The sequence below is a fragment of the Lactuca virosa genome, chromosome 1, assembly GCF_052849685.1.
Source record: "Lactuca virosa cultivar CGN04683 chromosome 1, Lactuca_virosa_CGN04683_v6, whole genome shotgun sequence".
In the NCBI taxonomy this organism is placed as follows: Eukaryota; Viridiplantae; Streptophyta; class Magnoliopsida; order Asterales; family Asteraceae; genus Lactuca; species Lactuca virosa.
Genome location: NC_136426.1, coordinates 260,751,508 through 260,770,418, shown reverse-complemented (window position 1 = coordinate 260,770,418; position 18,911 = coordinate 260,751,508). Strand labels below are relative to the sequence as shown.

At 47.0% G+C, this 18,911-nt stretch overlaps 50 non-coding genes and 4 pseudogenes across 50 annotated transcripts; all 54 read right to left on the bottom strand.

Annotated features, from left to right (window-relative positions):
- Positions 1-128: 128 nt before the first annotated feature.
- LOC145155241 (5S ribosomal RNA) lies at positions 129-247 on the bottom strand. Its single transcript, XR_013735691.1, has one exon. It is a non-coding gene; the product is annotated as a 5S ribosomal RNA (ribosomal RNA).
- Positions 248-474: 227 nt separating this feature from the next.
- LOC145149633 (5S ribosomal RNA) lies at positions 475-593 on the bottom strand. Its single transcript, XR_013730487.1, has one exon. It is a non-coding gene; the product is annotated as a 5S ribosomal RNA (ribosomal RNA).
- Positions 594-824: 231 nt separating this feature from the next.
- On the bottom strand, positions 825-943 carry LOC145150271 (5S ribosomal RNA). The gene has a single exon (XR_013731090.1). It is a non-coding gene; the product is annotated as a 5S ribosomal RNA (ribosomal RNA).
- Positions 944-1,165: 222 nt separating this feature from the next.
- On the bottom strand, positions 1,166-1,284 carry LOC145149399 (5S ribosomal RNA). The gene has a single exon (XR_013730259.1). It is a non-coding gene; the product is annotated as a 5S ribosomal RNA (ribosomal RNA).
- Positions 1,285-1,514: 230 nt separating this feature from the next.
- On the bottom strand, positions 1,515-1,633 carry LOC145135810 (5S ribosomal RNA). Its single transcript, XR_013720048.1, has one exon. It is a non-coding gene; the product is annotated as a 5S ribosomal RNA (ribosomal RNA).
- Positions 1,634-1,862: 229 nt separating this feature from the next.
- Positions 1,863-1,981, bottom strand: LOC145134085 (5S ribosomal RNA). Its single transcript, XR_013718892.1, has one exon. It is a non-coding gene; the product is annotated as a 5S ribosomal RNA (ribosomal RNA).
- Positions 1,982-2,211: 230 nt separating this feature from the next.
- LOC145154557 (5S ribosomal RNA) lies at positions 2,212-2,330 on the bottom strand. Its single transcript, XR_013735028.1, has one exon. It is a non-coding gene; the product is annotated as a 5S ribosomal RNA (ribosomal RNA).
- A 219-nt stretch (positions 2,331-2,549) lies between these two features.
- LOC145149540 (5S ribosomal RNA) lies at positions 2,550-2,668 on the bottom strand. Its single transcript, XR_013730397.1, has one exon. It is a non-coding gene; the product is annotated as a 5S ribosomal RNA (ribosomal RNA).
- Positions 2,669-2,898: 230 nt separating this feature from the next.
- LOC145149816 (5S ribosomal RNA) lies at positions 2,899-3,017 on the bottom strand. The gene has a single exon (XR_013730660.1). It is a non-coding gene; the product is annotated as a 5S ribosomal RNA (ribosomal RNA).
- A 228-nt stretch (positions 3,018-3,245) lies between these two features.
- LOC145149632 (5S ribosomal RNA) lies at positions 3,246-3,364 on the bottom strand. The gene has a single exon (XR_013730486.1). It is a non-coding gene; the product is annotated as a 5S ribosomal RNA (ribosomal RNA).
- Positions 3,365-3,594: 230 nt separating this feature from the next.
- Positions 3,595-3,713, bottom strand: LOC145147147 (5S ribosomal RNA). Its single transcript, XR_013728060.1, has one exon. It is a non-coding gene; the product is annotated as a 5S ribosomal RNA (ribosomal RNA).
- A 228-nt stretch (positions 3,714-3,941) lies between these two features.
- On the bottom strand, positions 3,942-4,060 carry LOC145149593 (5S ribosomal RNA). Its single transcript, XR_013730449.1, has one exon. It is a non-coding gene; the product is annotated as a 5S ribosomal RNA (ribosomal RNA).
- A 228-nt stretch (positions 4,061-4,288) lies between these two features.
- Positions 4,289-4,407, bottom strand: LOC145149036 (5S ribosomal RNA). Its single transcript, XR_013729898.1, has one exon. It is a non-coding gene; the product is annotated as a 5S ribosomal RNA (ribosomal RNA).
- Positions 4,408-4,626: 219 nt separating this feature from the next.
- On the bottom strand, positions 4,627-4,745 carry LOC145146171 (5S ribosomal RNA). The gene has a single exon (XR_013727119.1). It is a non-coding gene; the product is annotated as a 5S ribosomal RNA (ribosomal RNA).
- A 228-nt stretch (positions 4,746-4,973) lies between these two features.
- LOC145149631 (5S ribosomal RNA) lies at positions 4,974-5,092 on the bottom strand. The gene has a single exon (XR_013730485.1). It is a non-coding gene; the product is annotated as a 5S ribosomal RNA (ribosomal RNA).
- A 231-nt stretch (positions 5,093-5,323) lies between these two features.
- On the bottom strand, positions 5,324-5,442 carry LOC145148726 (5S ribosomal RNA). The gene has a single exon (XR_013729597.1). It is a non-coding gene; the product is annotated as a 5S ribosomal RNA (ribosomal RNA).
- Positions 5,443-5,671: 229 nt separating this feature from the next.
- Positions 5,672-5,790, bottom strand: LOC145145862 (5S ribosomal RNA). Its single transcript, XR_013726816.1, has one exon. It is a non-coding gene; the product is annotated as a 5S ribosomal RNA (ribosomal RNA).
- Positions 5,791-6,019: 229 nt separating this feature from the next.
- Positions 6,020-6,138, bottom strand: LOC145149730 (5S ribosomal RNA). The gene has a single exon (XR_013730579.1). It is a non-coding gene; the product is annotated as a 5S ribosomal RNA (ribosomal RNA).
- A 229-nt stretch (positions 6,139-6,367) lies between these two features.
- LOC145149523 (5S ribosomal RNA) lies at positions 6,368-6,534 on the bottom strand (annotated as a pseudogene).
- A 232-nt stretch (positions 6,535-6,766) lies between these two features.
- Positions 6,767-6,885, bottom strand: LOC145148842 (5S ribosomal RNA). Its single transcript, XR_013729708.1, has one exon. It is a non-coding gene; the product is annotated as a 5S ribosomal RNA (ribosomal RNA).
- A 229-nt stretch (positions 6,886-7,114) lies between these two features.
- On the bottom strand, positions 7,115-7,233 carry LOC145136865 (5S ribosomal RNA). Its single transcript, XR_013720753.1, has one exon. It is a non-coding gene; the product is annotated as a 5S ribosomal RNA (ribosomal RNA).
- A 221-nt stretch (positions 7,234-7,454) lies between these two features.
- LOC145155240 (5S ribosomal RNA) lies at positions 7,455-7,573 on the bottom strand. The gene has a single exon (XR_013735690.1). It is a non-coding gene; the product is annotated as a 5S ribosomal RNA (ribosomal RNA).
- Positions 7,574-7,803: 230 nt separating this feature from the next.
- On the bottom strand, positions 7,804-7,922 carry LOC145150116 (5S ribosomal RNA). Its single transcript, XR_013730943.1, has one exon. It is a non-coding gene; the product is annotated as a 5S ribosomal RNA (ribosomal RNA).
- A 228-nt stretch (positions 7,923-8,150) lies between these two features.
- LOC145150992 (5S ribosomal RNA) lies at positions 8,151-8,269 on the bottom strand. Its single transcript, XR_013731791.1, has one exon. It is a non-coding gene; the product is annotated as a 5S ribosomal RNA (ribosomal RNA).
- A 229-nt stretch (positions 8,270-8,498) lies between these two features.
- On the bottom strand, positions 8,499-8,617 carry LOC145153510 (5S ribosomal RNA). Its single transcript, XR_013734015.1, has one exon. It is a non-coding gene; the product is annotated as a 5S ribosomal RNA (ribosomal RNA).
- A 230-nt stretch (positions 8,618-8,847) lies between these two features.
- On the bottom strand, positions 8,848-8,966 carry LOC145148165 (5S ribosomal RNA). Its single transcript, XR_013729064.1, has one exon. It is a non-coding gene; the product is annotated as a 5S ribosomal RNA (ribosomal RNA).
- A 228-nt stretch (positions 8,967-9,194) lies between these two features.
- LOC145146876 (5S ribosomal RNA) lies at positions 9,195-9,313 on the bottom strand. The gene has a single exon (XR_013727799.1). It is a non-coding gene; the product is annotated as a 5S ribosomal RNA (ribosomal RNA).
- Positions 9,314-9,540: 227 nt separating this feature from the next.
- Positions 9,541-9,659, bottom strand: LOC145149398 (5S ribosomal RNA). Its single transcript, XR_013730258.1, has one exon. It is a non-coding gene; the product is annotated as a 5S ribosomal RNA (ribosomal RNA).
- Positions 9,660-9,888: 229 nt separating this feature from the next.
- Positions 9,889-10,007, bottom strand: LOC145145861 (5S ribosomal RNA). The gene has a single exon (XR_013726815.1). It is a non-coding gene; the product is annotated as a 5S ribosomal RNA (ribosomal RNA).
- A 230-nt stretch (positions 10,008-10,237) lies between these two features.
- LOC145147859 (5S ribosomal RNA) lies at positions 10,238-10,356 on the bottom strand. The gene has a single exon (XR_013728750.1). It is a non-coding gene; the product is annotated as a 5S ribosomal RNA (ribosomal RNA).
- Positions 10,357-10,586: 230 nt separating this feature from the next.
- Positions 10,587-10,753, bottom strand: LOC145150083 (5S ribosomal RNA; annotated as a pseudogene).
- A 234-nt stretch (positions 10,754-10,987) lies between these two features.
- LOC145146834 (5S ribosomal RNA) lies at positions 10,988-11,106 on the bottom strand. The gene has a single exon (XR_013727759.1). It is a non-coding gene; the product is annotated as a 5S ribosomal RNA (ribosomal RNA).
- Positions 11,107-11,335: 229 nt separating this feature from the next.
- On the bottom strand, positions 11,336-11,454 carry LOC145155254 (5S ribosomal RNA). Its single transcript, XR_013735703.1, has one exon. It is a non-coding gene; the product is annotated as a 5S ribosomal RNA (ribosomal RNA).
- Positions 11,455-11,674: 220 nt separating this feature from the next.
- Positions 11,675-11,793, bottom strand: LOC145155961 (5S ribosomal RNA). The gene has a single exon (XR_013736388.1). It is a non-coding gene; the product is annotated as a 5S ribosomal RNA (ribosomal RNA).
- Positions 11,794-12,022: 229 nt separating this feature from the next.
- On the bottom strand, positions 12,023-12,141 carry LOC145151037 (5S ribosomal RNA). Its single transcript, XR_013731835.1, has one exon. It is a non-coding gene; the product is annotated as a 5S ribosomal RNA (ribosomal RNA).
- Positions 12,142-12,369: 228 nt separating this feature from the next.
- On the bottom strand, positions 12,370-12,488 carry LOC145150991 (5S ribosomal RNA). The gene has a single exon (XR_013731790.1). It is a non-coding gene; the product is annotated as a 5S ribosomal RNA (ribosomal RNA).
- A 229-nt stretch (positions 12,489-12,717) lies between these two features.
- On the bottom strand, positions 12,718-12,836 carry LOC145153509 (5S ribosomal RNA). The gene has a single exon (XR_013734014.1). It is a non-coding gene; the product is annotated as a 5S ribosomal RNA (ribosomal RNA).
- A 219-nt stretch (positions 12,837-13,055) lies between these two features.
- LOC145155239 (5S ribosomal RNA) lies at positions 13,056-13,174 on the bottom strand. The gene has a single exon (XR_013735689.1). It is a non-coding gene; the product is annotated as a 5S ribosomal RNA (ribosomal RNA).
- Positions 13,175-13,401: 227 nt separating this feature from the next.
- On the bottom strand, positions 13,402-13,520 carry LOC145149630 (5S ribosomal RNA). Its single transcript, XR_013730484.1, has one exon. It is a non-coding gene; the product is annotated as a 5S ribosomal RNA (ribosomal RNA).
- A 232-nt stretch (positions 13,521-13,752) lies between these two features.
- LOC145148725 (5S ribosomal RNA) lies at positions 13,753-13,871 on the bottom strand. Its single transcript, XR_013729596.1, has one exon. It is a non-coding gene; the product is annotated as a 5S ribosomal RNA (ribosomal RNA).
- Positions 13,872-14,102: 231 nt separating this feature from the next.
- Positions 14,103-14,221, bottom strand: LOC145150165 (5S ribosomal RNA). The gene has a single exon (XR_013730991.1). It is a non-coding gene; the product is annotated as a 5S ribosomal RNA (ribosomal RNA).
- A 229-nt stretch (positions 14,222-14,450) lies between these two features.
- LOC145145860 (5S ribosomal RNA) lies at positions 14,451-14,569 on the bottom strand. Its single transcript, XR_013726814.1, has one exon. It is a non-coding gene; the product is annotated as a 5S ribosomal RNA (ribosomal RNA).
- Positions 14,570-14,799: 230 nt separating this feature from the next.
- Positions 14,800-14,918, bottom strand: LOC145147858 (5S ribosomal RNA). The gene has a single exon (XR_013728749.1). It is a non-coding gene; the product is annotated as a 5S ribosomal RNA (ribosomal RNA).
- Positions 14,919-15,148: 230 nt separating this feature from the next.
- LOC145149522 (5S ribosomal RNA) lies at positions 15,149-15,315 on the bottom strand (annotated as a pseudogene).
- A 235-nt stretch (positions 15,316-15,550) lies between these two features.
- On the bottom strand, positions 15,551-15,669 carry LOC145148591 (5S ribosomal RNA). The gene has a single exon (XR_013729469.1). It is a non-coding gene; the product is annotated as a 5S ribosomal RNA (ribosomal RNA).
- Positions 15,670-15,897: 228 nt separating this feature from the next.
- Positions 15,898-16,016, bottom strand: LOC145150990 (5S ribosomal RNA). The gene has a single exon (XR_013731789.1). It is a non-coding gene; the product is annotated as a 5S ribosomal RNA (ribosomal RNA).
- Positions 16,017-16,245: 229 nt separating this feature from the next.
- LOC145153508 (5S ribosomal RNA) lies at positions 16,246-16,364 on the bottom strand. The gene has a single exon (XR_013734013.1). It is a non-coding gene; the product is annotated as a 5S ribosomal RNA (ribosomal RNA).
- Positions 16,365-16,583: 219 nt separating this feature from the next.
- On the bottom strand, positions 16,584-16,702 carry LOC145155238 (5S ribosomal RNA). The gene has a single exon (XR_013735688.1). It is a non-coding gene; the product is annotated as a 5S ribosomal RNA (ribosomal RNA).
- A 227-nt stretch (positions 16,703-16,929) lies between these two features.
- LOC145149629 (5S ribosomal RNA) lies at positions 16,930-17,048 on the bottom strand. Its single transcript, XR_013730483.1, has one exon. It is a non-coding gene; the product is annotated as a 5S ribosomal RNA (ribosomal RNA).
- Positions 17,049-17,280: 232 nt separating this feature from the next.
- Positions 17,281-17,399, bottom strand: LOC145148724 (5S ribosomal RNA). The gene has a single exon (XR_013729595.1). It is a non-coding gene; the product is annotated as a 5S ribosomal RNA (ribosomal RNA).
- A 232-nt stretch (positions 17,400-17,631) lies between these two features.
- Positions 17,632-17,750, bottom strand: LOC145150164 (5S ribosomal RNA). The gene has a single exon (XR_013730990.1). It is a non-coding gene; the product is annotated as a 5S ribosomal RNA (ribosomal RNA).
- A 229-nt stretch (positions 17,751-17,979) lies between these two features.
- On the bottom strand, positions 17,980-18,098 carry LOC145145859 (5S ribosomal RNA). Its single transcript, XR_013726813.1, has one exon. It is a non-coding gene; the product is annotated as a 5S ribosomal RNA (ribosomal RNA).
- Positions 18,099-18,328: 230 nt separating this feature from the next.
- LOC145147857 (5S ribosomal RNA) lies at positions 18,329-18,447 on the bottom strand. The gene has a single exon (XR_013728748.1). It is a non-coding gene; the product is annotated as a 5S ribosomal RNA (ribosomal RNA).
- Positions 18,448-18,677: 230 nt separating this feature from the next.
- Positions 18,678-18,844, bottom strand: LOC145149521 (5S ribosomal RNA; annotated as a pseudogene).
- Positions 18,845-18,911: the final 67 nt, after the last annotated feature.

The window sequence follows — 18,911 nt, the reverse complement described above, 5'->3', positions numbered from 1 at the left end:
TCGGCTCCGTTCCAAAAATACGAAAACCATGAACCATGAAACGGAGGCTACCCGAGCATAGAAATAGCAAGAAAGAAAGAAAAATCGTGCGTAAAATCTAAAAAAACGCAAACGGGCAACGAAAAAGGGGGGTGCAACACGAGGACTTCCCACGGGGTCACCCATCCTAGTACTACTCTCGCCCAAGCACGCTTAACTGCGGAGTTCTTATGGGATCCGGTGCATTAGTGCTGGTATGATCGCACCCGAAATACTATCCATGCTTATTGCTTTTATGTCTTAAAAGATGCAGAACCTCCTTTGTTTTCGTACGCGAGGCGTGGGACCCACTTGACCGATCGGCTCCGTTCCAAAAATACGAAAACCATGAACCATGAAGCGGAGGCCACCCGAGCATAGAAATAGCAAGAAAGAAAAAAAAAGAAAAAAAACCGCACGTAAAATCTAAAAAAACGCAAACGGGCAACGAAAAAGCAGGTGCAACACGAGGACTTCCCAGGGGGTCACCCATCCTAGTACTACTCTCGCCCAAGCACGCTTCACAGCGGAGTTCTGATGGGATCCGTTGCATTAGTGCTGGTATGATCGCACCCGAAATACTATCCATGTTTATTGCTTTTATGTCTTAAAAGACGCAAAACCTCCTTTGTTTTCGTACGCGAGGCGTGGGACCCACGTGACCGATCGGCTCCGTTCCAAAAATACGAAAACCATCAACCATGAAGCGGAGGCCACCCGAGCATAGAAATAGCAAGAAAGAAAAAAAAACAAAAAAAAAACCGCACGTAAAAATCTAAAAAAACGCAAACAGACAACGAAAAAGGGGGGTGCAACACGAGGACTTCCCAGGGGGTCACCCATCCTAGTACTACTCTCGCCCAAGCATGCTTAACTGCGGAGTTCTTATGGGATCCGGTGCATTAGTGTTGTTATGATCGCACCCGAAATACTATCCATGCTTATTGCTTTTATGTCTTAAAAGACGCAGAACCTCCTTTGTTTTCGTACGCGAGGCGTGGGACCCACCTGACCGATCGGCTCCGTTCCAAAAATACGAAAACCATGAACCATGAAACGGAGGCCACCCGAGCATTGAAATAGCAAGAAAGAAAAAAAAAAAACCGCCCGTAAAATCTAAAAAAACGCAAACGGGCAACGAAAAAGCGGGGTGCAACACGAGGACTTCCCAGGGGGTCACCCATCCTAGTACTACTCTCGCCCAAGCACGCTTAACTGCGGAGTTCTTATGGGATTCGATGCATTAGTGCTGGTATGAGCGCACCCGAAATACTATCCATGCTTATTGCTTTTATGTCTTAAAAGACGCAGAACCTCCTTTGTTTTCGTACGCGAGGCGTGGGACCCACGTGACCGATCGGCTCCGTTCCAAAAATACGAAAACCAGCAACCATGAAGCGGAGGCCACCCGAGCATAGAAATAGCAAGAAAGAAAAAAAAACAAAAAAAAACCGCACGTAAAATCTAAAAAAACGCAAACAGGCAATGAAAAATGGGGGGTGCAACACGACGACTTCCCAGGGGGTCACCCATCCTAGTACTACTCTCGCCCAAGCACGCTTAACTGCGGAGTTCTGATGGGATCCGGTGCATTAGTGCTGGTATGGTCGCACCCGAAATACTATCCATGCTTATTGCTTTTATGTCTTAAAAGACGCAGAACCTCCTTTGTTTTCGTACGCGAGGCGTGGGACCCACTTGACCGATCGGCTCCGTTCCAAAAATACGAAAAGCATCAACCATGAAACAGAGGCCACCCGAGTATAGAAATAACAAGAAAGAAAAAAAAACAAAAAAAACCGCACGTAAAATCTAAAAAAACGCAAACGGGCAACGAAAATGGGGGGGTGCAACACGAGGACTTCCCAGGGGGTCACCCATCCTAGTACTACTCACGCCCAAGCACGCTTAACTGCGGAGTTCTGATGTGATCCGGTGCATTAGTGCTGGTATGATCGCACCCGAAATACTATCCATGCTTATTGCTTTTATGTCTTAAAAGACGCAGAACCTCCTTTGTTTTCGTACGCGAGGCGTGGGACCCATTTGACCGATCGTCTCCGTTCCAAAAATACGAAAACCATGAACCATGAAGCGGAGGTCACCCGAGCGTAGAAATAGCAAGAAAGAAAAAAAAAACAAAAAAAACCGCACGTAAAATCTAAAAAAACGCAAACGGGCAACGAAAAAGGGGGGGTGCAACACGAGGACTTCCCAGGGGGTCACCCATCCTAGTACTACTCTCGCCCAAGCACGCTTAACTGCGGAGTTCTGATGGGATCCAGTGCATTAGTGCTGGTATGATCGCACCCGAAATACTATCCATTCTTATTACTTTTATGTCTTAAAAGACGCAGAACCTCCTTTGTTTTCGTACGCGAGGCGTGGGACCCACGTGACCGATCGGCTCCGTTCCAAAAATACGAAAACCATGAACCATGAAACGGAGGCCACCCGAGCATAGAAATAGCAAGAAAGAAAAAAAAACTGTGCGTAAAATCTAAAAAAACGCAAACGGGCAACGAAAAAGGGGGGTGCAACAAGAGGACTTCCCACGGGGTCACCCATCCTAGTACTACTCTCGCCCAAGCACGCTTAACTGCTGAGTTCTTATGGGATCCGGTGCATTAGTGCTGGTATGATCGCACCCGAAATACTATCCATGCTTATTGCTTTTATGTCTTAAAAGATGCAGAACCTCCTTTGTTTTCGTACGCGAGGCGTGGGACCCACTTGACCGATCGGCTCCGTTCCAAAAATACGAAAACCATGAACCATGAAGCGGAGGCCACCCGAGCATAGAAATAGCAAGAAAGAAAAAAAAAACAAAAAAAAAACTGCACGTAAAATCTAAAAAAACGCAAACAGGCAACGAAAAAGCAAGTGCAACACGAGGACTTCCCAGGGGGTCACCCATCCTAGTACTACTCTCGCCCAAGCACGCTTCACAGCGGAGTTCTGATGGGATCCGTTGCATTAGTGCTGGTATGATCGCACCCGAAATACTATCCATGCTTATTGCTTTTATGTCTTAAAAGACGCAGAACCTCCTTTGTTTTCGTACGCGAGGCGTGGGACCCACGTGACCGATCGGCTCCGTTCCAAAAATACGAAAACCATCAACCATGAAGCGGAGGCCACCCGAGCATAGAAATAGCAAGAAAGAAAAAAAAACAAAAAAAAACCGCACGTAAAATCTAAAAAAACGCAAACGGGCAACGAAAAAGCAGGTGCAACACGAGGACTTCCCAGGGGGTCACCCATCCTAGTACTACTCTCGCCCAAGCACGCTTCACAGCGGAGTTCTGATGGGATCCGTTGCATTAGTGCTGGTATGATCGCACCCGAAATACTATCCATGCTTATTGCTTTTATGTCTTAAAAGACGCAGATGCTCCTTTGTTTTCGTTCGCGAGGCGTGGGACCCACGTGACCGATCGGCTCCGTTCCAAAAATACGAAAACCATCAACCATGAAGCAGAGGCCACCCGAGCATAGAAATAGCAAGAAAGAAAAAAAAACAAAAAAAAAACCGCACGTAAAATCTAAAAAAACGCAAACAAACAACGAAAAAGGGGGGTGCAACACGAGGACTTCTCAGGGGGTCACCCATCCTAGTACTACTCTCGCACAAGCACGCTTAACTGCGGAGTTCTGATGGGATCCGGTGCATTAGTGCTGGTATCATCGCACCCGAAATACTATCCATGCTTATTGCTTTTATGTCTTAAAAGACGCAAAACCTCCTTTGTTTTTGTACGCGAGGCGTGGGACCCACTTGACCGATCGGCTCCGTTCCAAAAATACGAAAAGCATCAACCATGAAGCGGAGGCCACCCGAGCATAGAAATAGGAAGAAAGAAAAAAAACAAAAAAAACCGCACGTAAAATCTAAAAAAACGCAAACGGGCAACGAAAATGGGGGGGTGCAACACGAGGACTTCCCAGGGGGTAACCCATCCTAGTACTACTCACGTCCAAGCACGCTTAACTGCGGAGTTCTGATGTGATCCGGTGCATTAGTGGTGGTATGATCGCACCCGAAATACTATCCATGCTTATTGCTTTTATGTCTTAAAAGACGCAGAACCTCCTTTGTTTTCGTACGCGAGGCGTGGGACCCATTTGACCGATCGGCTCCGTTCCAAAAATACGAAAACCATGAACCATGAAGCGGAGGTCACCCGAGCGTAGAAATAGCAAGAAAGAAAAAAAACAAAAAAAACCGCACGTAAAATCTAAAAAAACGCAAACGGGCAACGAAAAAGGGGGGGTGCAACACGAGGACTTCCCAGGGGGTCACCCATCCTTGTACTACTCTCGCCCAACCACGCTTAACTGCGGAGTTCTGATGGGATCCAGTGCATTAGTGCTGGTATGATCGCACCCGAAATACTATCCATTCTTATTACTTTTATGTCTTAAAAGACGCAGAACCTCCTTTGTTTTCGTACGCGAGGCGTGGGACCCACGTGACCGATCGGCTCCGTTCCAAAAATACGAAAACCATGAACCATGAAACGGAGGCCACCCGAGCATAGAAATAGCTAGAAAGAAAAAAAAACCGTGCGTAAAATCTAAAAAAACGCAAACGGGCAACGAAAAAGGGGGGTGCAACACGAGGACTTCCCACGTGGTCACCCATCCTAGTACTACTCTCGTCCAAGCACGCTTAACTGCGGAGTTCTTATGGGATCCGGTGCATTAGTGCTGGTGTGATCGCACCCGAAATACTATCCATGCTTATTGCTTTTATGTCTTAAAAGATGCAGAACCTCCTTTGTTTTCGTACGCGAGGCGTGGGACCCACTTGACCGATCGGCTCCGTTCCAAAAATACGAAAACCATGAACCATGAAGCGGAGGCCACCCGAGCATAGAAATAGCAAGAAAGAAAAAAAAAACAAAAAAAACCGCACGTAAAATCTAAAAAAACGCAAACGGGCAACGAAAAAGCAGGTGCAACACGAGGACTTCCCAGGGGGTCACCCATCCTAGTACTACTCTCGCCCAAGCACGCTTCACAGCGGAGTTCTGATGGGATCCGTTGCATTAGTGCTGGTATGATCGCACCCGAAATACTATCCATGTTTATTGCTTTTATGTCTTAAAAGACGCAAAACCTCCTTTGTTTTCTTACGCGAGGCGTGGGACCCACGTGACCGATCGGCTCCGTTCCAAAAATACGAAAACCATCAACCATGAAGCGGAGGCCACCCGAGCATAGAAATAGCAAGAAAGAAAAAAAAACAAAAAAAAAACCGCACGTAAAAATCTAAAAAAACGCAAACAGACAACGAAAAAGGGGGGTGCAACACGAGGACTTCCCAGGGGGTCACCCATCCTAGTACTACTCTCGCCCAAGCATGCTTAACTGCGGAGTTCTTATGGGATCCGGTGCATTAGTGCTGTTATGATCGCACCCGAAATACTATCCATGCTTATTGCTTTTATGTCTTAAAAGACGCAGAACCTCCTTTGTTTTCGTACGCGAGGCGTGGGACCCACGTGACCGATCGGCTCCGTTCCAAAAATACGAAAACCATGAACCATGAAGAGGAGGCCACCCGAACATAGAAATAGCAAGAAAGAAAAAAAAACAAAAAAAACCGCACGTAAAAACTAAAAAAACGCAAACGGGCAACGAAAAAGGGGGGATGCAACACGAGGACTTCCCAGGGGGTCACCCATCCTAGTACTACTCTCGCCCAAGCACGCTTCACAGCGGAGTTCTGATGGGATCCGGTGCATTAGTGCTGGTATGATCGCACCCGAAATACTATCCATGCTTATTGCTTTTATGTCTTAAAAGACGCAGAACCTCCTTTGTTTTCGTACGCGAGGCGTGGGACCCACGTGACCGATCGGCTCCGTTCCAAAAATACGAAAAGCATCAACCATGAAGCGGAGGCTACCCGAGCATAGAAATAGCAAGAAAGAAAAAAAAAACAAAAAAAAACCGCACGAAAAATCTAAAAAAACGCAAACGGGCAACGAAAAAGGGGGTGCAACACGAGGACTTCCCAGGGGGTCACCCATCCTAGTACTACTCTCGCCCAAGCACGCTTCATAGCGGAGTTCTGATGGGATCCGTTGCATTAGTGCTGGTATGATCGCACCCGAAATACTATCCATGCTTATTGCTTTTATGTCTTAAAAGACGCAAAACCTCCTTTGTTTTCGTACGCGAGGCGTGGGACCCACGTGACCGATCGGCTCCGTTCCAAAAATACGAAAACCAGCAACCATGAAGCGGAGGCCACCCGAGCATAGAAATAGCAAGAAAGAAAAAAAAACAAAAAAAAACCGCACGTAAAATCTAAAAAAACGCAAACAGGCAATGAAAAAGGGGGGTGCAACACGAGGACTTCCCAGGGGGTCACCCATCCTAGTACTACTCTCGCCCAAGCACGCTTAACTGCGGAGTTCTGACCCCCTAGTACTACTCTCGCCCAAGCACGCTTAACTGCGGAGTTCTGATGGGATCCGGTGCATTAGTGCTGGTATGATCGCACCCGAAATACTATCCATGCTTATTGCTTTTATGTCTTAAAAGACGCAGAACCTCCTTTGTTTTCGTACGCGAGGCGTGGGACCCACTTGACCGATCGGCTCCGTTCCAAAAATACGAAAAGCATCAACCATGAAGAGGAGGCCACCCGAGCATAGAAATAACAAGAAAGAAAAAAAACAAAAACAACCGCACGTAAAATCTAAAAAAACGCAAACGGGCAACGAAAATGGGGGGGGGGGTGCAACACGAGGACTTCCCAGGGGGTCACCCATCCTAGTACTACTCACGCCCAAGGACGCTTAACTGCGAAGTTCTGATGTGATCCGGTGCATTAGTGCTGGTATGATCGCACCCGAAATACTATCCATGCTTATTGCTTTTATGTCTTAAAAGACGCAGAACCTCCTTTGTTTTCGTACGCGAGGCGTGGGACCCATTTGACCGATCGGCTCCGTTCCAAAAATACGAAAACCATGAACCATGAAGCGGAGGTCACCCGAGCGTAGAAATAGCAAGAAAGAAAAAAAAACAAAAAAAACCGCACGTAAAATCTAAAAAAACGAAAACGGTTAACGAAAAAGGGGGGGTGCAACACGAGGACTTCCCAGGGGGTCACCCATCCAAGTACTACTCTCGCCCAAGCACGCTTAACTGCGGAGTTCTAATGGGATCCAGTGCATTAGTGCTGGTATGATCGCACCCGAAATACTATCCATTCTTATTACTTTTATGTCTTAAAAGACGCAGAACCTCCTTTGTTTTCGTACGCGAGGCGTGGGACCCACGTGACCGATCGGCTCCGTTCCAAAAATACGAAAACCATGAACCATGAAACGGAGGCCACCCGAGCATAGAAATAGCAAGAAAGAAAAAAAAAATTGTGCGTAAAATCTAAAAAAACGCAAACGGGCAACGAAAAAGAGGGGGTGCAACACGAGGACTTCCCACGGGGTCACCCATCCTAGTACTACTCTCGCCCAAGCACGCTTAACTGCGGAGTTCTTATGGGATCCGGTGCATTAGTGCTGGTATGATCGCACCCGAAATACTATCCATGCTTATTGCTTTTATGTCTTAAAAGATGCAGAACCTCCTTTGTTTTCGTACGCGAGGCGTGGGACCCACTTGACCGATCGGCTCCGTTCCAAAAATACGAAAACCATGAACCATGAAGCGGAGGCCACCCGAGCATAGAAATAGCAAGAAAGAAAAAAAAAAACAAAAAAAAACTGCACGTAAAATCTAAAAAAACGCAAACAGGCAACGAAAAAGCAAGTGCAACACGAGGACTTCCCAGGGGGTCACCCATCTTAGTACTACTCTCGCCCAAGCACGCTTCACAGCGGAGTTCTGATGGGATCCGTTGCATTAGTGCTGGTATGATCGCACCCGAAATACTATCCATGCTTATTGCTTTTATGTCTTAAAAGACGCAGAACCTCCTTTGTTTTCGTACGCGAGGCGTGGGACCCACGTGACCGATCGACTCCGTTCCAAAAATACGAAAACCATCAACCATGAAGCGGAGGCCACCCGAGCATAGAAATAGCAAGAAAGAAAAAAAAACAAAAAAAAACCGCACGTAAAATCTAAAAAAACGCAAACGGGCAACGAAAAAGCAGGTGCAACACGACGACTTCCCAGGGGATCACCCATCCTAGTACTACTCTCGCCCAAGCACGCTTCACAGCGGAGTTCTGATGGGATCCGTTGCATTAGTGCTGGTATGATCGCACCCGAAATACTATCCATGCTTATTGCTTTTATGTCTTAAAAGACGCAGATGCTCCTTTGTTTTCGTTCGCGAGGCGTGGGACCCACGTGACCGATCGGCTCCGTTCCAAAAATACGAAAACCATCAACCATGAAGCAGAGGCCACCCGAGCATAGAAATAGCATGAAAGAAAAAAAAACAAAAAAAAACCGCACGTAAAATCTAAAAAAACGCAAACAAACAACGAAAAAGGGGGGTGCAACACGAGGACTTCTCAGGGGGTCACCCATCCTAGTACTACTCTCGCCCAAGCACGCTTAACTGCGGAGTTCTGATGGGATCCGGTGCATTAGTGCTGGTATGATCGCACCCGAAATACTATCCATGCTTATTGCTTTTATGTCTTAAAAGACGCAGAACCTCCTTTGTTTTTGTACGCGAGGCGTGGGACCCACTTGACCGATCGGCTCCGTTCCAAAAATACGAAAAGCATCAACCATGAAGCGGAGGCCACCCGAGCATAGAAATAGGAAGAAAGAAAAAAAACAAAAAAAAAACCGCACGTAAAATCTAAAAAAACGCAAACGGGCAACGAAAATGGGGGGGTGCAACACGAGGACTTCCCAGGGGGTAACCCATCCTAGTACTACTCACGTCCAAGCACGCTTAACTGCGGAGTTCTGATGTGATCCGGTGCATTAGTGCTGGTATGATCGCACACGAAATACTATCCATGCTTATTGCTTTTATGTCTTAAAAGACGCAGAACCTCCTTTGTTTTCGTACGCGAGGCGTGGGACACATTTGACCGATCGGCTCCGTTCCAAAAATATGAAAACCATGAACCATGAAGCGGAGGTCACCCGAGCGTAGAAATAGCAAGAAAGAAAAAAAACAAAGAAAACCGCACGTAAAATCTAAAAAAACGCAAACGGGCAACGAAAAAGGGGGGGTGCAACACGAGGACTTCCCAGGGGGTCACCCATCCTAGTACTACTCTCGCCCAACCACGCTTAACTGCGGAGTTCTGATGGGATCCAGTGCATTAGTGCTGGTATGATCGCACCCGAAATACTATCCATTCTTATTACTTTTATGTCTTAAAAGACGCAGAACCTCCTTTGTTTTCGTACGCGAGGCGTGGGACCCACGTGACCGATCGGCTCCATTCCAAAAATACGAAAACCATGAACCATGAAACGGAGGCCACCCGAGCATAGAAATAGCAAGAAAAAAAAAACAAAAAAAAAACCGCACGTAAAATCTAAAAAAACGCAAACGGGCAACGAAAAAGGGGGGTGCAACACGAGGACTTCCCAGGGGGTCACCCATCCTAGTACTACTCTCGCCCAAGCACGCTTAACTGCGGAGTTCTTATGGGATTCGATGCATTAGTGCTGGTATGAGCGCACCCGAAATACTATCCATGCTTATTGCTTTTATGTCTTAAAAGACGCAGAACCTCCTTTGTTTTCGTACGCGAGGCGTGGGACCCACGTGACCGATCGGCTCCGTTCCAAAAATACGAAAACCATGAACCATGAAGAGGAGGCCACCCGAACATAGAAATAGCAAGAAAGAAAAAAAAACAAAAAAAACCGCACGTAAAAACTAAAAAAACACAAACGGGCAACGAAAAAGGGGGGATGCAACACGAGGACTTCCCAGGGGGTCACCCATCCTAGTACTACTCTCGCCCAAGCACGCTTCACAGCGGAGTTCTGATGGGATCCGGTGCATTAGTGCTGGTATGATCGCACCCGAAATACTATCCATGCTTATTGCTTTTATGTCTTAAAAGACGCAGAACCTCCTTTGTTTTCGTACGCGAGGCGTGGGACCCACGTGACCGATCGGCTCCGTTCCAAAAATACGAAAAGCATCAACCATGAAGCGGAGGCCACCCGAGCATAGAAATAGCAAGAAAGAAAAAAAAAACAAAAAAAAAACCGCACGTAAAATCTAAAAAAACGCAAACGGGCAACGAAAAAGGGGGTGCAACACGAGGACTTCCCAGGGGGTCACCCATCCTAGTACTACTCTCGCCCAAGCACGCTTCACAGCGGAGTTCTGATGGGATCCGTTGCATTAGTGCTGGTATGATCGCACCCGAAATACTATCCATGCTTATTGCTTTTATGTCTTAAAAGACGCAAAACCTCCTTTGTTTTCGTACGCGAGGCGTGGGACCCACGTGACCGATCGGCTCCGTTCCAAAAATACGAAAACCAGCAACCATGAAGCGGAGGCCACCCGAGCATAGAAATAGCAAGAAAGAAAAAAAAACAAAAAAAAAACCGCACGTAAAATCTAAAAAAACGCAAACAGGCAATGAAAAAGGGGGGTGCAACACGAGGACTTCCCAGGGGGTCACCCATCCTAGTACTACTCTCGCCCAAGCACGCTTAACTGCGGAGTTCTGACCCCCTAGTACTACTCTCGCCCAAGCACGCTTAACTGCGGAGTTCTGATGGGATCCGGTGCATTAGTACTGGTATGATCGCACCCGAAATACTATCCATGCTTATTGCTTTTATGTCTTAAAAGACGCAGAACCTCCTTTGTTTTCGTACGCGAGGCGTGGGACCCACTTGACCGATCGGCTCCGTTCCAAAAATACGAAAAGCATCAACCATGAAGAGGAGGCCACCCGAGCATAGAAATAACAAGAAAGAAAAAAAAAACAAAAAAAACCGCACGTAAAATCTAAAAAAACGCAAACGGGCAACGAAAATGGGGGGGGGGGTGCAACACGAGGACTTCCCAGGGGGTCACCCATCCTAGTACTACTCACGCCCAAGGACGCTTAACTGCGGAGTTCTGATGTGATCCGGTGCATTAGTGCTGGTATGATCGCACCCGAAATACTATCCATGCTTATTGCTTTTATGTCTTAAAAGACGCAGAACCTCCTTTGTTTTCGTACGCGAGGCGTGGGACCCATTTGACCGATCGGCTCCGTTCCAAAAATACGAAAACCATGAACCATGAAGCGGAGGTCACCCGAGCGTAGAAATAGCAAGAAAGAAAAAAAAACAAAAAAAACCGCACGTAAAATCTAAAAAAACGAAAACGGTTAACGAAAAAGGGGGGGTGCAACACGAGGACTTCCCAGGGGGTCACCCATCCAAGTACTACTCTCGCCCAAGCACGCTTAACTGCGGAGTTCTGATGGGATCCAGTGCATTAGTGCTGGTATGATCGCACCCGAAATACTATCCATTCTTATTACTTTTATGTCTTAAAAGACGCAGAACCTCCTTTGTTTTCGTACGCGAGGCGTGGGACCCAAGTGACCGATCGGCTCCGTTCCAAAAATACGAAAACCATGAACCATGAAACGGAGGCCACCCGAGCATAGAAATAGCAAGAAAGAAAAAAAAATTGTGCGTAAAATCTAAAAAAACGCAAACGGGCAACGAAAAAGAGGGGGTGCAACACGAGGACTTCCCACGGGGTCACCCATCCTAGTACTACTCACGCCCAAGCACGCTTAACTGCGGAGTTCTTATGGGATCCGGTGCATTAGTGCTGGTATGATCGCACCCGAAATACTATCCATGCTTATTGCTTTTATGTCTTAAAAGATGCAGAACCTCCTTTGTTTTCGTACGCGAGGCGTGGGACCCACTTGACCGATCGGCTCCGTTCCAAAAATACGAAAACCATGAACCATGAAGCGGAGGCCACCCGAGCATAGAAATAGCAAGAAAGAAAAAAAAAACAAAAAAAAACTGCACGTAAAATCTAAAAAAACGCAAACAGGCAACGAAAAAGCAAGTGCAACACGAGGACTTCCCAGGGGGTCACCCATCTTAGTACTACTGTCGCCCAAGCACGCTTCACAGCGGAGTTCTGATGGGATCCGTTGCATTAGTGCTGGTATGATCGCACCCGAAATACTATCCATGCTTATTGCTTTTATGTCTTAAAAGACGCAGAACCTCCTTTGTTTTCGTACGCGAGGCGTGGGACCCACGTGACCGATCGACTCCGTTCCAAAAATACGAAAACCATCAACCATGAAGCGGAGGCCACCCGAGCATAGAAATAGCAAGAAAGAAAAAAAAACAAAAAAAAACAGCACGTAAAATCTAAAAAAACGCAAACGGGCAACGAAAAAGCAGGTGCAACACGACGACTTCCCAGGGGATCACCCATCCTAGTACTACTCTCGCCCAAGCACGCTTCACAGCGGAGTTCTGATGGGATCCGTTGCATTAGTGCTGGTATGATCGCACCCGAAATACTATCCATGCTTATTGCTTTTATGTCTTAAAAGACGCAGATGCTCCTTTGTTTTCGTTCGCGAGGCGTGGGACCCACGTGACCGATCGGCTCCGTTCCAAAAATACGAAAACCATCAACCATGAAGCAGAGGCCACCCGAGCATAGAAATAGCATGAAAGAAAAAAAAACAAAAAAAAACCGCACGTAAAATCTAAAAAAACGCAAACAAACAACGAAAAAGGGGGGTGCAACACGAGGACTTCTCAGGGGGTCACCCATCCTAGTACTACTCTCGCCCAAGCACGCTTAACTGCGGAGTTCTGATGGGATCCGGTGCATTAGTGCTGGTATGATCGCACCCGAAATACTATCCATGCTTATTGCTTTTATGTCTTAAAAGACGCAGAACCTCCTTTGTTTTCGTACGCGAGGCGTGGGACCCACGTGACCGATCGGCTCCGTTCCAAAAATACGAAAACCATGAACCATGAAACGGAGGCCACCCGAGCATAGAAATAGCAAGAAAGAAAAAAAAACCGTGCGTAAAATCTAAAAATACGCAAACGGGCAACGAAAAAGGGGGGTGCAACACGAGGACTTCCCACGGGGTCACCCATCCTAGTACTACTCTCGCCCAAGCACGCTTAACTGCGGAGTTCTTATGGGATCCGGTGCATTAGTGCTGGTATGATCGCACCCGAAATACTATCCATGCTTATTGCTTTTATGTCTTAAAAGATGCAGAACCTCCTTTGTTTTCGTACGCGAGGCGTGGGACCCACTTGACCGATCGGCTCCGTTCCAAAAATACGAAAACCATGAACCATGAAGCGGAGGCCACCCGAGCATAGAAATAGCAAGAAAGAAAAAAAAACAAAAAAAACCGCACGTAAAATCTAAAAAAACGCAAACGGGCAACGAAAAAGCAGGTGCAACACGAGGACTTCCCAGGGGGTCACCCATCCTAGTACTACTCTCGCCCAAGCACGCTTCACAGCGGAGTTCTGATGGGATCCGTTGCATTAGTGCTGGTATGATCGCACCCGAAATACTATCCATGTTTATTGCTTTTATGTCTTAAAAGACGCAAAACCTCCTTTGTTTTCGTACGCGAGGCGTGGGACCCACGTGACCGATCGGCTCCGTTCCAAAAATACGAAAACCATCAACCATGAAGCGGAGGCCACCCGAGCATAGAAATAGCAAGAAAGAAAAAAAAAACAAAAAAAAAACCGCACGTAAAAATCTAAAAAAACGCAAACAGACAACGAAAAAGGGGGGTGCAACACGAGGACTTCCCAGGGGGTCACCCATCCTAGTACTACTCTCGCCCAAGCATGCTTAACTGCGGAGTTCTTATGGGATCCGGTGCATTAGTGCTGTTATGATCGCACCCGAAATACTATCCATGCTTATTGCTTTTATGTCTTAAAAGACGCAGAACCTCCTTTGTTTTCGTACGCGAGGCGTGGGACCCACGTGACCGATCGGCTCCGTTCCAAAAATACGAAAACCATGAACCATGAAACGGAGGCCACCCGAGCATAGAAATAGCAAGAAAGAAAAAAAAAACAAAAAAAAAACCGCACGTAAAATCTAAAAAAACGCAAACGGGCAACGAAAAAGGGGGGTGCAACACGAGGACTTCCCAGGGGGTCACCCATCCTAGTACTACTCTCGCCCAAGCACGCTTAACTGCGGAGTTCTTATGGGATTCGATGCATTAGTGCTAGTATGAGCGCACCCGAAATACTATCCATGCTTATTGCTTTTATGTCTTAAAAGACGCAGAACCTCCTTTGTTTTCGTACGCGAGGCGTGGGACCCACGTGACCGATCGGCTCCGTTCCAAAAATACGAAAACCATGAACCATGAAGCGGAGGCCACCCGAACATAGAAATATCAAGAAAGAAAAAAAAACAAAAAAAACCGCACGTAAAAACTAAAAAAACGCAAACGGGCAACGAAAAAGGGGGGATGCAACACGAGGACTTCCCAGGGGGTCACCCATCCTAGTACTACTCTCGCCCAAGCACGCTTCACAGCGGAGTTCTGATGGGATCCGGTGCATTAGTGCTGGTATGATCGCACCCGAAATACTATCCATGCTTATTGCTTTTATGTCTTAAAAGACGCAGAACCTCCTTTGTTTTCGTACGCGAGGCGTGGGACCCACGTGACCGATCGGCTCCGTTCCAAAAATACGAAAAGCATCAACCATGAAGCGGAGGCCACCCGAGCATAGAAATAGCAAGAAAGAAAAAAAAAACAAAAAAAAAACCGCACGTAAAATCTAAAAAAACGCAAACGGGCAACGAAAAAGGGGGTGCAACACGAGGACTTCCCAGGGGGTCACCCATCCTAGTACTACTCTCGCCCAAGCACGCTTCACAGCGGAGTTCTGATGGGATCCGTTGCATTAGTGCTGGTATGATCGCACCCGAAATACTATCCATGCTTATTGCTTTTATGTCTTAAAAGACGCAAAACCTCCTTTGTTTTCGTACGCGAGGCGTGGGACCCACGTGACCGATCGGCTCCGTTCCAAAAATACGAAAACCAGCAACCATGAAGCGGAGGCCACCCGAGCATAGAAATAGCAAGAAAGAAAAAAAAACAAAAAAAAAACCGCACGTAAAATCTAAAAAAACGCAAACAGGCAATGAAAAAGGGGGGTGCAACACGAGGACTTCCCAGGGGGTCACCCATCCTAGTACTACTCTCGCCCAAGCACGCTTAACTGCGGAGTTCTGACCCCCTAGTACTACTCTCGCCCAAGCACGCTTAACTGCGGAGTTCTGATGGGATCCGGTGCATTAGTGCTGGTATGATCGCACCCGAAATACTATCCATGCTTATTGCTTTTATGTCTTAAAAGACGCAGAACCTCCTTTGTTTTCGTACGCGAGGCGTGGGACCCACTTGACCGATCGGCTCCGTTCCAAAAATACGAAAAGCATCAACCATGAAGAGGACGCCACCCGAGCATAGAAATAACAAGAAAGAAAAAAAAAACAAAAAAAACCGCACGTAAAATCTAAAAAAACGCAAACGGGCAACGAAAATGGGGGGGGGGGGTGCAACACGAGGACTTCCCAGGGGGTCACCCATCCTAGTACTACTCACGCCCAAGGACGCTTAACTGCGGAGTTCTGATGTGATCCGGTGCATTAGTGCTGATATGATCGCACCCGAAATACTATCCATGCTTATTGCTTTTATGTCTTAAAAGACGCAGAACCTCCTTTGTTTTCGTACGCGAGGCGTGGGACCCATTTGACCGATCGGCTCCGTTCCAAAAATACGAAAACCATGAACCATGAAGCGGAGGCCACCCGAGCATAGAAATAGCAAGAAAGAAAAAAAAACAAAAAAAAACCGCACGTAAAATCTAAAAAAACGCAAACGGGCAACGAAAAAGCAGGTGCAACACGACGACTTCCCAGGGGATCACCCATCCTAGTACTACTCTCGCCCAAGCACGCTTCACAGCGGAGTTCTGATGGGATCCGTTGCATTAGTGCTGGTATGATCGCACCCGAAATACTATCCATGCTTATTGCTTTTATGTCTTAAAAGACGCAGATGCTCCTTTGTTTTCGTTCGCGAGGCGTGGGACCCACGTGACCGATCGGCTCCGTTCCAAAAATACGAAAACCATCAACCATGAAGCAGAGGCCACCCGAGCATAGAAATAGCATGAAAGAAAAAAAAACAAAAAAAAACCGCACGTAAAATCTAAAAAAACGCAAACAAACAACGAAAAAGGGGGGTGCAACACGAGGACTTCTCAGGGGGTCACCCATCCTAGTACTACTCTCGCCCAAGCACGCTTAACTGCGGAGTTCTGATGGGATCCGGTGCATTAGTGCTGGTATGATCGCACCCGAAATACTATCCATGCTTATTGCTTTTATGTCTTAAAAGACGCAGAACCTCCTTTGTTTTCGTACGCGAGGCGTGGGACCCACGTGACCGATCGGCTCCGTTCCAAAAATACGAAAACCATGAACCATGAAACGGAGGCCACCCGAGCATAGAAATAGCAAGAAAGAAAAAAAAACCGTGCGTAAAATCTAAAAATACGCAAACGGGCAACGAAAAAGGGGGGTGCAACACGAGGACTTCCCACGGGGTCACCCATCCTAGTACTACTCTCGCCCAAGCACGCTTAACTGCGGAGTTCTTATGGGATCCGGTGCATTAGTGCTGGTATGATCGCACCCGAAATACTATCCATGCTTATTGCTTTTATGTCTTAAAAGATGCAGAACCTCCTTTGTTTTCGTACGCGAGGCGTGGGACCCACTTGACCGATCGGCTCCGTTCCAAAAATACGAAAACCATGAACCATGAAGCGGAGGCCACCCGAGCATAGAAATAGCAAGAAAGAAAAAAAAACAAAAAAAACCGCACGTAAAATCTAAAAAAACGCAAACGGGCAACGAAAAAGCAGGTGCAACACGAGGACTTCCCAGGGGGTCACCCATCCTAGTACTACTCTCGCCCAAGCACGCTTCACAGCGGAGTTCTGATGGGATCCGTTGCATTAGTGCTGGTATGATCGCACCCGAAATACTATCCATGTTTATTGCTTTTATGTCTTAAAAGACGCAAAACCTCCTTTGTTTTCGTACGCGAGGCGTGGGACCCACGTGACCGATCGGCTCCGTTCCAAAAATACGAAAACCATCAACCATGAAGCGGAGGCCACCCGAGCATAGAAATAGCAAGAAAGAAAAAAAAAACAAAAAAAAAACCGCACGTAAAAATCTAAAAAAACGCAAACAGACAACGAAAAAGGGGGGTGCAACACGAGGACTTCCCAGGGGGTCACCCATCCTAGTACTACTCTCGCCCAAGCATGCTTAACTGCGGAGTTCTTATGGGATCCGGTGCATTAGTGCTGTTATGATCGCACCCGAAATACTATCCATGCTTATTGCTTTTATGTCTTAAAAGACGCAGAACCTCCTTTGTTTTCGTACGCGAGGCGTGGGACCCACGTGACCGATCGGCTCCGTTCCAAAAATACGAAAACCATGAACCATGAAACGGAGGCCACCCGAGCATAGAAATAGCAAGAAAGAAAAAAAAAAACAAAAAAAAAACCGCACGTAAAATCTAAAAAAACGCAAACGGGCAACGAAAAAGGGGGGTGCAACACGAGGACTTCCCAGGGGGTCACCCATCCTAGTACTACTCTCGCCCAAGCACGCTTAACTGCGGAGTTCTTATGGGATTCGATGCATTAGTGCTAGTATGAGCGCACCCGAAATACTATCCATGCTTATTGCTTTTATGTCTTAAAAGACGCAGAACCTCCTTTGTTTTCGTACGCGAGGCGTGGGACCCACGTGACCGATCGGCTCCGTTCCAAAAATACGAAAACCATGAACCATGAAGCGGAGGCCACCCGAACATAGAAATATCAAGAAAGAAAAAAAAACAAAAAAAACCGCACGTAAAAACTAAAAAAACGCAAACGGGCAACGAAAAAGGGGGGATGCAACACGAGGACTTCCCAGGGGGTCACCCATCCTAGTACTACTCTCGCCCAAGCACGCTTCACAGCGGAGTTCTGATGGGATCCGGTGCATTAGTGCTGGTATGATCGCACCCGAAATACTATCCATGCTTATTGCTTTTATGTCTTAAAAGACGCAGAACCTCCTTTGTTTTCGTACGCGAGGCGTGGGACCCACGTGACCGATCGGCTCCGTTCCAAAAATACGAAAAGCATCAACCATGAAGCGGAGGCCACCCGAGCATAGAAATAGCAAGAAAGAAAAAAAAAACAAAAAAAAAACCGCACGTAAAATCTAAAAAAACGCAAACGGGCAACGAAAAAGGGGGTGCAACACGAGGACTTCCCAGGGGGTCACCCATCCTAGTACTACTCTCGCCCAAGCACGCTTCACAGCGGAGTTCTGATGGGATCCGTTGCATTAGTGCTGGTATGATCGCACCCGAAATACTATCCATGCTTATTGCTTTTATGTCTTAAAAGACGCAAAACCTCCTTTGTTTTCGTACGCGAGGCGTGGGACCCACGTGACCGATCGGCTCCGTTCCAAAAATACGAAAACCAGCAACCATGAAGCGGAGGCCACCCGAGCATAGAAATAGCAAGAAAGAAAAAAAAACAAAAAAAAAACCGCACGTAAAATCTAAAAAAACGCAAACAGGCAATGAAAAAGGGGGGTGCAACACGAGGACTTCCCAGGGGGTCACCCATCCTAGTACTACTCTCGCCCAAGCACGCTTAACTGCGGAGTTCTGACCCCCTAGTACTACTCTCGCCCAAGCACGCTTAACTGCGGAGTTCTGATGGGATCCGGTGCATTAGTGCTGGTATGATCGCACCCGAAATACTATCCATGCTTATTGCTTTTATGTCTTAAAAGACGCAGAACCTCCTTTGTTTTCGTACGC